We start from the raw sequence: 16,197 nt of genomic DNA on the forward strand, positions 1-16,197 counted from the left end.
TCTGGTCCATGGACTGCTTTTATACTGCTCATAAACTAAGATGTTTTTAACATTTTTAAAGGATATAAAACACAAAGAATATTCAACAGGGACCATCTATAACTCATAAAGTGAAAAATATTAATTATGTTGTCCATTACAGAAGAAGTTTTCTGACCCCTGAGCTAAATGGTTAAAAATTAAAATCCAATTAAACTTTTATTTTGAAAAAAGTAGTGTGCATGAAAAATGTAAATTAAAATAATTATAAACAATGAAAATTAAAATTATTTTTATATATTTCCAAAAAAGTCACTTTCTCTTTGTAAACTAGAAAAAATATTTCTTCAATTCAAAAGGCAAAAACAAATGTTTAGCAAATATTTAAATTTAAAAAACAATCAAAATTATTTAAGTACAAGAGAGATTTTAATTTTTATTGCAACTGCAATTGTCACAGCCCAAGAGGACCACGCCAGTCCAGAGGCCAAAGAAGACAATGACCATTTTCCAACACATGAACTTTTATTCAGGGCTTACTTACAGGGAGAGAAGTCATGGAGAGATCACGATGGCTCTCTCAGGCCGGGCAGGCATCGTGTTCACAGGGAAGATGACTGAGCAATGCAAAAAGGGCAGAAAGCCTTTTATAAGGGTTTAAGACAAAGGCCTTCCTAAGGGTAGGGGGAGCATAGATGCAGGAACAGATCATTCTTACCTGGGGGGGTGGTGCAGGAAGGACTAGAATAACACTTGAACAATTACATTTTGCTCTTTTTGTGAGACTAAGAGCCTCTCACTTCCTGCCTGCTTCATAAAGTTACATTTTAAGGTCAATTTACCCTTTTTCTCTTTACTGGCTTAGAAAGACAATAGGTTAAACATTTAGCTGCCTAAGTCATGCAGACTGCTGCACACCAAAGATCTGCAGGCCTGTTTTGCTCAGGCCACAGGTTGGTACAATCCACCCCTGCACAACAGTTTGCATTAACCATAGGACAGACTTTACATCTATAATTCACAATACAATAAACAATATAATAATAATACATTGGTACAGAGAGATAATAAACCTATTAGCAAGTGGTGCTATGGCCAGGTTAATGAGTTTTACCATTTAGCACAAGTACTGTCTGGGCTAAAATAGCTAAAGGATAACACTACCAGGCATTCTGCCTTATTCTATATCTAGTTTTTACTGTTTTTTAACCTTGATCACAGAAATTTCCCTTTCCACCAACTTTCTGCAACTTTCTATATTCATTCAGGTTTTGTTCCATATCCTTATTTTTTTATTCTGATACAACCAGTCATTTAGGAAAAAACAACTTCCTTTTCCTTCAATAATAAAAAAGAAAAACACATCTCTTATACCCTCTACCTTTAAGTTATCAAAATAATTCTAGAAATTGTTCTTAAGCATTTCACAACATATTATTACTAATAACATTACACTTGTTAGAAAGCTAAATACTGAAAACATTTTAGTCATTGCATTATTGAAATAGTAGCACATTATTTTTAACAAGAATTAAAACCACATGTAAGCATTAAATTGGACAGCTGAGTGGTTTAACAATATATATATAAACTGAGTCTTCATAGTAGATACAAGTGTTCCAGGTGAGGGGGTTTTAAATACCATGTTTCCTCCCCCTGCAGGGAGCCCTTCAGTGTCAGATTTACAGTTAGTTTCCTATGTAATTCTAATATCCATGGGTTTAGGATTCTCAGCCAGCGTGGCTGCAAGGGCCAGAACCAGAGCCAACTGACCTTATTTTTCCCAATTTCTAGTGTTTGTGGCACAGGTAAGAGAAAGTTATTATCATTGCCCCATTGTGGCCTGAAGGCAGCCAGCCCCTTTATCTGCAGTTAATGCTGATACAGTCCTCAAGTCCATTGTTTCTATCATCCTTTAAGTGTTTAGCCGTATCCACAGTGATGAAACATATTTTGTCCCTTTGGACAGAGGAAAGAGGCCAATATAGTCTACTTGCCAACAGGTGACAGCAATCTGGTGTCCTCCATGCCCAGTCTTCCGGCACAGCCATTCAGCCACTTCATGCATCATTGGTGTTAGGCTGTGGAATTTTGCTAGGGCATTTGCTTCTATGTTACTTGGTAATGAATTGGTGTTATGGGCAGAGACATGAAAAATGGTTACCTTACATTTGTGGCAGGCAGTCTAGATGTCTTCCCACCAGATGGTGTCAGTACTGGGCTGGACAGTCATGGCTGTCCAGGTAGCAGATTACCCATGTGCCAATCCATGCAGAGTCAGGTGCATTTCCTTGTCCATCAACAGTGGGCATGGGAGGAGCCACCTTGGGAGATCATAAGGAAACAAGGCATGCTGCTCTTTCACATAGGAGGCTGGTCCTAAAATTTCATACATCTCTGTACTTAAAGAGCTGTTGTTAAAAATGCCACATTGTAGGAGGTAGACTTTCCAATCTGTCAGTGTGCTCACCTGAGCACTCCCCAAGTGGGGCTCATTTATAGTGTCCCATATCTTCATATCTATATGGGTATGGTCTTCTGTAAGGTCATTGGGCACTTGAGTTAGACCTTCAACACTCACAACAAAGGATTAGAAACTGTGCACAATTGCTCTTTTAAAGGGCTATATCTGAGTTCTGTGCCCTTCCATAGTTGGGACCAGAATCTAACAGGTACACATTTAGCTTGTTGCCTTTGCCACAAACCCCACCAAAAGCCAATATTGGCACTGGCCACATCCAAATCACAGGGTATATCGGGGTCCACCCCCTTAAAGTCTGTGCTTGCATAATAGTTCACTTAGTCTTTTTAAACACAGCCCGCTGTGGAAAATCCCATTCCCACACTTTTTCTTTTCTAATTAGCGTATACAAAGGTTTTAAAATTCATAACGAATAGAGTATAAACACTTCCCAATAACTTAAGAAACCAAGAAAAGCCATCAACTGTTTAGAAGTAAGCAATGTGGGACAACTACATTTTAACAACAGCTGAAGGAATAGCCTTAGTTTTACCCAACCAGACAATACCCAAGAACTTGATAGAGTAGTCAGGCTCTTCTGGTGGTTTCCATGTTTGAAGGTATCCTTGTGGAAGCACAGCAAATGCCCATTGTTGTTTTCCCCGTGTGGAGCCTAACACAGGTTGACTGGAAAAAATCTAAAAATATTCTAAATAACATATTAGCAAGATTTAACACAAAGTTAAATGGGAACAATGAGTTTGCTAATGGTTGTCTTGGTTTTTGTTGATATTGGTTACTAATATCTCTTAATTCTGCTGGGGAAAACTCCCAGGATGAAATGAGCACCCTCTGATCAGAAGCTGCTGTCACTGCCCCACCTTCCTCCCTCCATGGGGGATCAGGGTGCTGAACTTCCTCTGCTTTAACCCTTTGTTGGAATAGAGGCCGAGTATACCCAGACAGGGGCTCATCATTTTTTGATGAGTAGTCAACAGTGTCCCACACTTTACAGTTCCAGTCAGGGGAAGCCAGGATACACCTAACTTGCCCTTTGGGCAGCTTATGCCCTCTTACTCTAGTGTGCTGGTATGCCAGTATTGCTAAACATTTATCCAGAGCATCTTTCAATTCCATTTGTGTTAGCCTCATATCTTTTTCTAGCTTTAATTTACCTCCCAGGTGGCTTACAGCCACCTTTTCTGCTAAAACTTCCTCAGTAGCGGTGCATACAGCCTCTAATAATGGACAGCCCACCACAGCCACAATCTGGTGGCCCTTTTTTTCTTTCTGAATCCCCAGTGGTCCCGTGACCTGATACAGGATGGCTATTTGTCCAGCCAGAGAGTTATAAACACTTCCATACTCCCTCAGCAGATTCCACTCACCTAGGAGGGTAGCCACCCCTCCCCACATAGACATCCATTCCACTGGGAGGGTGGGCAGCCCTTTCCACATAGACTCACAGGCCTTCCTGGTATCCCACCCGGGGCCTTCTCCTTTCCCCTCCCCAAGTTCATGTCATCAGTGCCTGGGATTTCCTTAGTCTCCAGCTGGTGGCTATTTGCTTCTCCAGGCTGGCTCTGCCAATTGTCGCAGCCCAAGAGGGCCATGCCAGTCCAAAGGCCAAAGAAGACAGTGACCATTTTCCAACATATGAACTTTTATTCATGGCTTACTTACAGGGTGAGAAGTCATGGAGAGATCATGATGGCTTTCTTAGGCCAGGCAGGCATCGCGTTCACAGGAAAGATGACTGAGCAATGCAAAAAGGGCAGAAAGCCTTTTATAATGATTTAAGACAAAGGCCTTCCTAAGAGTGGGGGGAGCATAGATGCAGGAAAAGGTCATTCTTACCTGGGGGGTGGTGCAGGAAGGACTAGAATAACACTTGAACAATTACATTTTGCTCTTTTTGTGAGACTAAGAGCCTCTCACTTTCTGCCTGCTTGCATAAAGTTACATTTTAAGGTCAATTTACCCTTTTTTTTTCTTTACTGGCTTAGAAAGACAATAGGTTAAACATTTAGCTGCCTGGGTCATGCAGACTGCTGTGCACCAAAGATCTGAAGGCCTGTTTTGTGCAGGCTACGGGTTGCTACAGTAATTAACTGTCAATTATTTTCATAAAAATAGAACTATTTACAAATTTGGCACTCAATGCCTAGCAAGTTGCCAATATAAAGAATTATTATTGGGCCTTATACAGGGTAAGGCTAGTTGAAATATACACACATTTAAGGGTAAAATAAACTGTTTGTATCAAAAAAATATTTCTCATCTGAATATATTGTACATCCTCTGTGTGGTGCATGAAGCTGTCTGTACCCCAGATAGGCATGTTCTTAAATTTAATCCATTCCTGTGCACTGGATTGCAGTTCAGGGGACTGGTGAATGGGAGTGGCCCATTGTAAGTAGGACCTTTTGATGAGGCTCCTTTATTTAAGGCATAGCCCACCTCATTCAGGATGGATCTTAATCTTCTTACTGAAGTCCTTTATAAACAGAATGAATACAGAGAGAGGGAGAGAAAATGATGGAAGCAAGAAGCTGAAAGCAACAAAACCTGGAAGAGAAGGGAGAGACCAGCAGACAGCAACATGTACCTTGCCATGTGGGAGAGGAGCCAAGGATTGCCCACAGCCAGTTTTAGGGAAGAAAGCATCGCCATGATGATGGCTTGATTTGGACATTTTTCTTGGCCTCAAAAGTGTAAGATAATAAATTCCCATTGTTTAAAATCAACCATTTCATCATATCTGCTTTGAACAGCCTCAGAAACTGAAACACACTTCTAATTTGTTAAGTAACTCCAGAACCAAAAATTGGAACACAAAGACAAACAAGAAAAGGATACTTGGCAACACACTTCCTTATGAAAGATTCTATTACATTCATGATATTAGAGAGAAATGATTGACATAGTAACTATTTTTTTCTGTTATGTAAATAGTTCTATAGCTCAAATACTCCCCATACTTCAAAAATGTTTCTATCTCTGTCATTGGCAGCAAAACCAAAATTGCATTGCATTTGGACATTCAGACAGTCACCTTTTGTTTTGGGGACATAGGACAAAAGATTTGTAGAAGTTCCCAAGGTCCTAATTTGTAATACTCAGTAGTATGGGTGAGATACCCTAATGTGTATAGCACCCTCTAAACTGTGGGTCCCTGTACCCAGTTCTAAGGGCTGGCTTTCTTTGTGGTTTTAGTTTTCCTGAAATATTTGGTGCTTGCAGATTTTCTGGTCATGCTTATAATTGAGACAGTGTAGATTTAGCAGTGTTATTCCTCAGCATCCCTGGTCAGTCTTCCAATATTTATATGGAATAGAAACATGAAACTGTGTGTGGGTGTTTTTGTTTTTGTTTTGATAGAGTTATGAATCTTTGTCCTTATTTGCTGTTTTGAGTTACCAAGTGCAGCAGATGCCCTGTATCTATAATATGCTGGTAGTCTGGGAGTATTATTAGTGTTTTTCCAACTCATGCTCTATCCGTCTTTTAGCTCTTCACAATTTGTGAGAAGGGAAGAGAATGGGAGGGCTCAGCCTGCATCATTATTCTTATATTTGTTAGTCCATTAATTATCCTGACCATTTGGTACAGGACATCTTCTTTCTTTGCTCTTAGAGTATAATTTAACTGGAATTGCTCTAGTTACTCTGTTTCCACGTATATGAATTCTTTGGTAATAGGATCCTCTGGTTTATATTTCAGTTTTTGGTTTTGCTTTACTTGTTTATCTTTTGAGCAATTCCCATGTCTTTACACATCCAGTAATTTGTTCAAAATGATGGCTTTTCCTTTTTTTAGGGTGTTTTTTGGATACACACACACACACACACACACACACACACACTGCATAGATAGATATATAGATGATAGATCAATAGATAGAGATAGACAAGCACACACATAGGCATATAACCATATATACATACATATGTTATGTAATTGCAAGGCATTTTGGGTTGAGGGGGATTAAAAATATGCAATTGCAGATTGCAGGTTGAACTAATTCTCTTCATCTGCTTTAATAATTGGCCAATCATATGCAATATTTCATTTGAAGAAAGAGTTTGGATGTTATGGAAAACAGTAGATAGTAAAATTTCTGTTTTATAGATGTGCTTTTACCCTGCTGGGAAAGTTTGACTGTTTTATGGAAAACATTCTCCATTGGAATCTACACATGCAGACTTTGAAAGTATATTAGGGTGTTTCATTATCTATAACATTTCACAGGTATTGGTTAAATTAAGAGGTCTTTCTTTAGGGCCTTATCATAAAAGCTACATACAAAGCTATTTTACAACCTCACCAGTTACAGTAAAGATACACAAAGAGTTGCTGTGGCATGAAGGCAGCAGTGCTCACATTAGACTCTAGATTCTATTTGTGAAGTTCAGGCCTTTGAATAAGTGCCTCAATGTAATTTCTAATGTAACAGGGGCTGGGAGAAAACATTTGAGCCTTTCATGAGTACTCTTTAATGCAGCATAGCTCTATTCAGACCACCCATTTTTATAACTTCAGGATTGAATTTCATTTTCAATACCTGAAGCCAGAATACTGATATTAAGCTTTTCAAAATACCTAAAATCAGCTAATCTAAGCAGAAAACCTGTTCACTTTTTAAGATGGATTCTGCATTAATTGTTCTATCCTACTTAACTACTTCCTAGTTCTATGGTCTTAACCTCTGTGAGTTTCATTTCTAATCTAGAAAATAGCATTTATCTCACATAAGTGTTGCTATGATTGAAATAATGCATACAAGTTGATTAAGAAGATATAACATGCAAAGCAAAGAACATTGTTAGCACATGCTAAGTGCTTAACTAGTGGTGTTTTATTTTTTTTTTATCTATTAGTAGTCTTTAAAGGTGAGTCTGCACAATGTGTTTGGGAAAGCCATGTGGATCACACTCCCCTTTGTCCAGTGTATGGATGGATGAGTAGAAAAATGGGGGCAAAAAAAAAAAAAAAAAAAAAAAGGCACCCAGTGTTCTTTTTTACTTTAATTGTTCTTTTTCAATTTAATTTTTATTCTTATTATTTGTGTGTGTAGTAATGAAAATGTTCAAAAATTAATTTTGGTGATGAATGCACAACTACATAATGGTACTGTGAACAACTGAATGTATACTTTGTATGACTGCATGGTATGTGAATATATCTCAATAAAATTGAATTTAAAAAAAAGATGAGTCTGCAGAACTTGCTTCCTACAATAAAAGCAAAAAACAAAAACAAACAACATCTTATTGCAATGTCCAGAAGACATTTTGTTGAGAGGCTATCCACATGTACCAAAAAAGTAACTAGCACTGTGGCTACTTGTGCATTCTCTGTCTCTCTCACACACACACATATATACAAACAACTCTTCCCTCTGTTTCTCTCCCTATTCCCTTCTTTCTCATACACATCAATTATCTATGTATATGTCTAAATAAATATATATGTATATATAAACATAAATAATCAGTCAAATTAGTATTTTGAATGATATAGTAAACTGACTTTGTCACTTTTTATCTTTCCCTTTCATGTTCGTATGGGCATATCCTCTATGTGCTGTTAATCGGATAAACTCTATTTGATTCCACCTTTTTATTTAGTGTATTTTAGTACAAATATACTTAATATCTATTTCTTAATCTACCATTTCTTGGATATAAATTCTTCCTCTAGTGAAATTAATACAGAAACTGATAATAATTCTGAATTGCAAATAAAAACTTTATGGAGTCTTAAGGTCTGTGATGGTTTGACATTGTACATACCTCAGAAAAAAGAAGTTCTGAAATTTAATCCATTCCTGTGTGCATGAACCTCTTATAAATAGGACCTTTTGATGAGGTTACTTCAGTTAAGGCATAGACCAACCAATCAGGATGGGTCTTAATCCTATCATTGGAGTCCTTTGTAAACAGAATGAAATTCAGACAGAGAGAGAAGGTCACAGGAAGCAACAAGCTGAACATCAACAGAACCCAGAAGAAAAGAAAGAGATCAGAAGATGCTGCCCCATGTGCCTTGTCAGGTGACAAGCTGAGGACCAACGATCACCAGAGCCAGCCCCAGAATGCCATAGTCCTCAGGAAGAAAGTATCACCTTCATGACACCTGATTTGGACTTTTTCACAGCCTCAAACCATGAGCGAATAAGCTCTCATTGTTTAACCAGACCCATTTAATGGTATTTGCTTAAACAGCTCAGGAAACTAAAACAGATTTTGGTACTGGGAGAGTGGGGTACTGCTATTGCAAATACCAAAAGTGTATAAATGGCTTTGGAGTTGGGTAATGGGTAGAGGCTGGAAGCATTGTGAGGTGCTTGATAGAAAAACCCTAGCTTGCTTTGAAGAGACTGTTGGTAGAAATATGGAACCTAAAGGTATTTTCACTGAGGTCTTAGATGGAAATGATGAACTTGTTATTGGAAACTGGCAGAAAGGCAATCTTTGTGGTAGAGAACTTGGCAAAATTGAGTTCTGATGTCAGATGGAAGGTGGGACTTGAAAGTGATGAACTTGAGCATTTTGTTGAGGAGATTTCCATGCTAAACATGGAAAGTGAAACCTGGTTTCTCCTTGCAGCTTATAGTGAAATGATACATAAAAGAGGAAAGGGATAAGCTGAGAACTGAGCTCCTGGGCACAATGAAACCAGAAATTGATGGTTTGGAAAATTCTGAGCCTATCCAGAACAGGGCTCTATGCGAGGATTTAACCAGTGAGTAATTTCTATAGAAGTCAGGATTTGAAATTCAGTTATCCAGGAAGGATCTATGGAAAGTCCTTCTTTCTGATGGATTGGATTCCTATGAACTACATGGAAAACTGACACGTTTTTTTGTGAGATTTGTATCAATGGAACACTGCCAGACTGGACTAAAAGTGACAGTGAAGGGACAAATTGAAGGAAGAATTGCTTCAAGGGCAGAAACTAGGAAGCCAAAGTATGGACTGAAGGTATCTCCTCAGGCCAAGAGAGCAGGCCCTCTCGTGTATGGAAAGGACAAATCTACCTTGGTATGCAGAGAGGGTGGGCCTTCCACCCTGTTGTTTAGGAAGAGTACTGTAATCCCAATGCTCAGATACAGTGGGGTCTGTGCCCTGGAATTCACAGAGTCTGAATACCACCCTAGTGCTTGGAGAGGGTGGGGCCTGAGTCCTTCCATTAGGAGAGTGCCTGACTATCATCCCAGTGCTTGGAAAGGGTAGAGACTTTACTCCAATGTTCAGGGAGAGCAAAGCCACTGTGCAAGCATTTGGAATGGGTGGGGCTGCCACTTTCTCAGGCAGGAAGTACAAACCATCTTTCCATAGATGACTTTCAGACATTGAAATCTAATGGGGTATGCCCTGCTGGGTTTCAGAGTCGTTTTGGACCCCTAACCTTTGTTTTCCTTCCAGCTTATCCCTATTGGAATGGAAGTGTTTATCCTATGCCTGTTCCTCCATTGCATATTGGAAGCAGATAGTTTGTTTTCTAGGTTTCACAGGTCCACAGCAGGAGTTTTGTCCCAGGACAGGCAATACCCATAACCAATTTTGATGAGACTTTGTACTAAACATTTTTTCTGAAAGGGCAAGAGGTTTTTAGGATATTGTGATGGAATGAAGGTATTTTGCATATAGAAGGAACATGTCCTTTTGGGCACCACAGGCTGGAGTGTGGTGGTGTGAAGCTGTATATACCCCAGAAAAATATGTTCTTAAATTTATCCATTCATGTGGGTGTGAACCCACTGTAAGTAGGAACTTTTGATGAGATTACTTCAGTTAAAGTGTATCCTAGACAAATCAGAATGGGTCTTCATCCTATTACTTTAGTCCTTTAATAGCAGAATGAAATTCAGACAGAGAGAGAGAAAGCCACAGGAAGCAACAAGTTGACCATCAAGGGAATCTGGAAGAGCAAAGAGACCAGGAGACATCACCATGTGCCTTGCCATGTGAAAAGCTGAGGACCAAGGATCACCAGTAGCCAGCCCCAGAATGCCACTCTCTTCAGGAAGAAAGCATCACCTTAGTGATGCCTTGATTTGGACTTTTTTCCAGCCTTAAAACATGAGCAAATACATTTCCATTATTTAACTTAACCCATTTCATGGTATTTGCTTGAGTAGTCTGGGAGACTAAAACAAAGTCATAAGGAATATTGGAAGTCAAATTCACTATAATATCAGCAACATGTGCTTTTCTGTCTATCTGTACCACTTTCACCAAATTCACATTTATAAACACAGTTGTTAAAAGCATGAAATGATGAGATAGTACCTGCAAACTTCACAGATACTCAGCTAGTGTTTGGCACACATTAAGCATTCAGTATGCAATAGCTACAATCATCAGATCAGTTTCACACAACCCTATAAAATATATTTATTCGCATTTTACTGTAAAGGATACAAAATCTTAAGTAAATTGCCTAGTGTCACTTGGATAATACATGGAGCCACCAAGGTTCAAACTCAAATCTGTGATTGCAAATCTATGTTCTTCCCACAGTATTATGCTGCCTTTTCCAGAGCAAGAACACCATCTGGGCAAATGCCACACCTCAATTTGTGTTTTTCTTTGTTTCACTGGCATTTAAGGCAGTGCTCTAACAAATTATTGCTACTCATTTAGATGTTTGTTGAAAGAACAAAACAAATGAAAGAATGAAGAATTCCAGAAGCAAAAAGCTCACTGTCTCAAAAAGCATTTAATTCCATGTTCATACCATTCTAAATGATCAAGGTTTTCTGTTTTTGGATAATGAACTAAAGCAAATCTCTACTAGAAAGTTTCTGTTTAGCTCCCTGAGGGTGGAAGCCCTGTTTCATTTTGCTTTGTTTCTCCCATCACAGTGGCTGGATTTTCTGTGCATTTTTCTTGGGTATCTAAACTCAAGTTTATATTGTGGGTCAACTATAAAGCCCTATACACATAGAGATGTATTTTGCATTTAGGACACTGTATAAATATTTGTTACATGCAAATGTGCAGTATTTTTATCTACTTATAAGCTCAGAAAGTCTTAACATAATTGTGTAATAATGACCACTAATAAACATAGGCAAAAGTTATGCAGTGATTAAATCCCATTAGGAAAAATAAAAAAAAATCATGTCTCTATGTATACCTCTATTCACTACAACATAATTTATTTAGATAATAAAAGCTTCACATATGGTAGATAACATCTAAGTTAACAGGTGGCAACATCCAAGTAGTCTTTAAATTATTAAAGAGGTAGACTAAGGAATAAATATAGAAATGCAAGGAAATTTGTATCTCTTTATCAAGATCATTAAAATCACTATTTAGATGTGATATGAGGCATTAGTGAGACAGTTGAATAATGATACTTTTAAATTGTAATCATAAAATATAAGTATTGGTAAAATCCATAAATGGATTTATTGTTGATAGCCCCATTTTATCATTTAGGTTGAAACATATGTTATTGTAATACTTGGTCATTTTTTACTTATAAAAACAGCAATTTCATATGGTTCCACAGGAGAGTTAAGGGCATTTTTGTAAGTTTCTTATTCAGGGATGTTAAAATGGGAACTCAGTACTGCTCTGGTCTGAAGATGAAAGGACTATTGGTAGCATAGTGAAAATTCAGTAAATGTGTACCTATCATTTTAATTTATAATCAATTAGAACTTTAGAAATCATGTTACTAAAAGAACACCTTTTTTTATGAAAGAAATTATCCTCCCAATATTGATCTTTTTCTAAAATATACATTATGCCCGTTTATTCTTCAGATGTTCTGAGTATGAAATAATCCAGATAAAGTGAATATGAACTTTACTAAAGGTTTAGTGTTTGACTTTCATTTCTAAATGTCACATACATGGAAAAAAAAAAAAAAAAAAAAAAAGAGAGAGAGAGAGAGAGAAAGATTTCCTTCAGGAAAACTCCTGAAAGGAAGCCCAAGAGATTTCTTTCTCAATTCTTTGCCAAGCAAAACCTCTAGACCTTTTGAAATTCATCTCCGATATACTCCCCCAAAGAGACAATTTTCTGATCCACACCTGGAATGGGCTGTCAGCCATGCTGACCTATTTTGTGCATGCTGATCATGGAACTTTCATGGATGTCAGCAGAAGTTCTCCACAAAACACAGGTTCAAAATGTGCAAGAGAAATCTGCATAGTAGAAAAGTAAAATATATTTTTTATTTAAAATGATGCCATTGCCTCTAATTTTTTGAGTGTCAAGAAAATAAAATAATGAAGGCAGTGTGAAGTACATTTTTGTAAATGCATTAAACTGAAAATCAGCTTTGAAGCCCAATCATATAAGAAAAAAAACCTCAGTTGGGAAATAAACCAAAATGTCCTTGACCTGATTAAATCATCATCTGTATAATAATTTAGACCAAGTTTGGTGCTTTTTCCTAGGTTTTTCTCTCTGTGTTTGTCAAGAGTATCATTCTGCAACACATTCTTGGTTTATTTTTCAAGCACTGATTTACATATATCACATTTCATGCAATTTTTTCCTTTTCTTTATAAAGCATCTGGTTTTCTACCCTCAATACTGGGTCCTTTGAGGCCTATGAAAGGCACCAAACCCAAATTCATTGCTTGGTATCTGACTCTACTCTACCAAAGAAAATTGTTCTGTGACTTATTTTTACATTCTCTCTTTTATGGTTCTTTAACTTGGTTATTTCCAAAATGTCAGCACTTTTCCCCAGATCTTTTCCTTAAAGGCTGTCAGGTTCTGAACAGAAGGTTGGCAGGGGCAATTAATACCACAGTTACCTGCAAAATCCCAGAGGCCAGGCAGGGTCAGTCTTCAGTGCCTCAAACTTTCAGTGTGGAACAGCTCTGTTACCTGGGTCACTTGCTAAAGACAGAAAAGAAAAAAAGTACTTGAATAGCTTCATGGCACAAGGAAGCAAACTGTCAAGTACAAACAGCACAGAAAAAAGCATTTCACAGAACCAGCAATCACTATTTGAAAATAAGATGCTTGGCTATAGGTAAGTAACACGTCTTGGTGGTGAGCTGTCTTCACCTTCACACTGGATTCACCCCCACATCCGACAAGCAAAGGCCATACCTGCTCAGTCAGGGAGACCAGTGTGTGGTATGGCCAGGGCTGGAAGGAACCCACAGGTTAAGAGTCATAAAATATCTTAACCCCGACACCTGTTAGTTTCTCTGGAGATGTCAACCAAGTTCATGTGTATTTTGTAAACCTTAACAGAAGGAGCTTCATTGGATTAACTCATCATCATGCATTAACACTAGAGTAGAAATCTATTTGATTTCTACTGCTTGGTGGGGATAGTCATCCTTCTCCCCATACATATAAACTCAGACAGTTCCATGGCTTTTCTGATCACTCATACAAGGAAGTCTTACAATCTCTTTAAATTGTAAACATGGTTTCAGTTAAGTAGTGGAAAAATGGAGAAGTCCACTTACATGTAATAATCAGAAGTTAGATTTTCTCACCAACTTAGTTTAAGTTGGGAACTGCCTGTAACTATCTACTTGTAGTGGAAAAGGGGTTGTGGTTTTTCTCTCTTTACCTACTGTGATGGTTTGAAGCTGTTATATACCCCAGAAAAGCTCATGTTCTTTTAATCCATTCCTGTGGGAGTAGACCTATTGTGGGTGGGACATTTTGATTAGGTTATTTCAATTGGGATGTGACCTATCTCATTCAAGGTGGGTTTTAATTCTCTTACTGGAGTCCTTTGTAAGAGGATAAAACACCAAAGCTAAAGAGACAGAAGCTAAAAGAGAGAAACACACAGAAGCTAAGAAAGAAAGCCACTGAGACCAGAAGCCGGAAGCAACAAAACCCAGGAGAGAAGGATCAGCAGACGTTGCCATGTGCCTTGCTATCTGACAGAGGAGCCCAAGCTCACCAGTAGCTGGATTTTGGGGAAAAGGTCTTGTCCTGTTGATGCCTTAATTCAGACATTTTCATGGCCTTAGAACTGTAAACTTATAAGCTAATAAGTCTGCATTGTTAAAAGCCAGTCCATTTCTGCTATATTGCATTACATCAGCTTTAGCAAACTAAAACACCTACCTCTCATTGTTCCTCCTCTCCTAGCTTGTAGATCTTCATTTCAGATCCCTCCAATGTTGAGGGTAGGCACACCAAAGATGGTGATTTTACTCTCTGGGCCTGGTAAAGCTGACTCTCACATGGAAGCAGTCCTAGCTGGCTTTCTCTGACAGTAGCTCTCTTCATATGGGCAGGGCATCCCCTTAAATAGGCCACTACCTATTGCTCCTCAAACTCTTTTACCCCTTAGCCTGTTGCTGGGGTTTCCTAGGGATTTTTTAAGTGACTCCAGAACATTCCTACCTCAGGTTCCAGGTCTGTTCCCTGGATTCATTTACTTTTTTACCCATCATCAAAGTGCAGTTATATTAATATGGAGCCCTGTCATATTAAGATGTTGCTCTCATAAATGTCTTCTGATATATCATATGTATGTTGGCAGGATATGCGAAAGTGGAGGAGGAAAGGTGGAGAGTTCTGGGATTCCAATGGCTTTTTCCAAAGAAATCCTCTCTACTCCTTTGATCCCTCCATATTGCTGCTAATGGTAATGGGTTTCAAAGTCGTATAACCAATTTCTGGTTGTCTATCTCAAAACTTTGCTTTTGATGAGCACCTTCTTTGCAATGAAGTGTTTTTATTGATTGATGCTTTAGTTGAAACTTTCCAATTTAATGCCCTGTTACACATTCTGATAATGAGCTTCCTTAATTGAAGAAATCTACTTTCCCTTGCAATATGAAAGAGCTTTTAACATTAAATGTATTGTGGCATTGGATATAAGAAACATATTTATGACGTGGTACAAGCAAAAGCATATATGTGTATGGAATTACACACATACACATACATGAATGCACAAAAGTTTCTTGAAATTGTACTAAAAACATATTGTATGCAATGCACCTCTGATTCTTAGAGTTGTTGCAAAGATTGAAAGGATACTAAATACAAGAGCCTATTTAGAAAAATAAGCTATTGAGCCACTCAAGACCAAATCATGACTACCAACCTAATGGTTAGAGGAAATATTTGAGGAAAGTGGTCTTTCCCTTTTGAGCTATGAGAGACCCTGTAGCTCAGGAACCAGACTGAAATAGCATTTAAAAGTCTGGATAGTAGAAGGCATTATTTTTAAACCTGTAAGGATCATTAAAATGAGGGACTCCCTGTATTTTTTTTTCAGAGTAGGGAGTTAAATTAAGTTATCTTAGCCTGAAACAATAGCTATTCAATATTTTAAACATCTAACTTTAAAAGAATCATTGTCTCCTATACTCAATGATCTAAGTCCTGTTCAAATATTTGATGATATGTGATGATAGGCTTTCTAGGATACAGAACAAGATCTCCTCTGTTCAGTGATGCATCAAAATAAATGACCCATGAATGTTAGTGAAAAGACAAAGGTCATCTACAGTGGGAAAGAAATTCAGGTGGGAGGAAAGCAGGACATCCTAGAAACATATTTATTGCCTCATGATTACCATGCAGTTACTGTGCAACTGATTCTGCATAGGTGCAAGAGGACAAACGAGGGATATATGTACTTATGTCCCTCTCAGACTCAAAGCATTCAATTATTTTAATAGCTAGCTTTTACTCCTTCTCTTATTGATGATTCTACTAACCTCTTACTCATATTCCTCTACCTCTGTCGAAGACCTTGGCACATGGATTAAACTTTTATTTCTACCTGTCCTA

At 38.0% G+C, this 16,197-nt stretch overlaps 1 protein-coding gene across 1 annotated transcript in view; it reads right to left on the reverse strand.

Annotated features, from left to right (window-relative positions):
- Positions 1-12,540: 12,540 nt before the first annotated feature.
- The window catches only part of NAALADL2 (N-acetylated alpha-linked acidic dipeptidase like 2), a 1,146,579-nt gene continuing 1,142,922 nt past the window's right edge, over positions 12,541-16,197 (reverse strand). Inside the window, exons 14-15 of the transcript XR_005217472.1 lie at positions 13,230-13,314; positions 12,541-12,608 (exon numbers count right to left, since the gene is read on the reverse strand). The gene's annotated coding sequence lies outside the window, so the exon portion shown is untranslated. The remainder of the gene's footprint in view (positions 12,609-13,229; positions 13,315-16,197) is intronic.

The sequence above is a fragment of the Choloepus didactylus genome, chromosome 1, assembly GCF_015220235.1.
Source record: "Choloepus didactylus isolate mChoDid1 chromosome 1, mChoDid1.pri, whole genome shotgun sequence".
Classification (NCBI taxonomy): domain Eukaryota; kingdom Metazoa; phylum Chordata; class Mammalia; order Pilosa; family Megalonychidae; genus Choloepus; species Choloepus didactylus.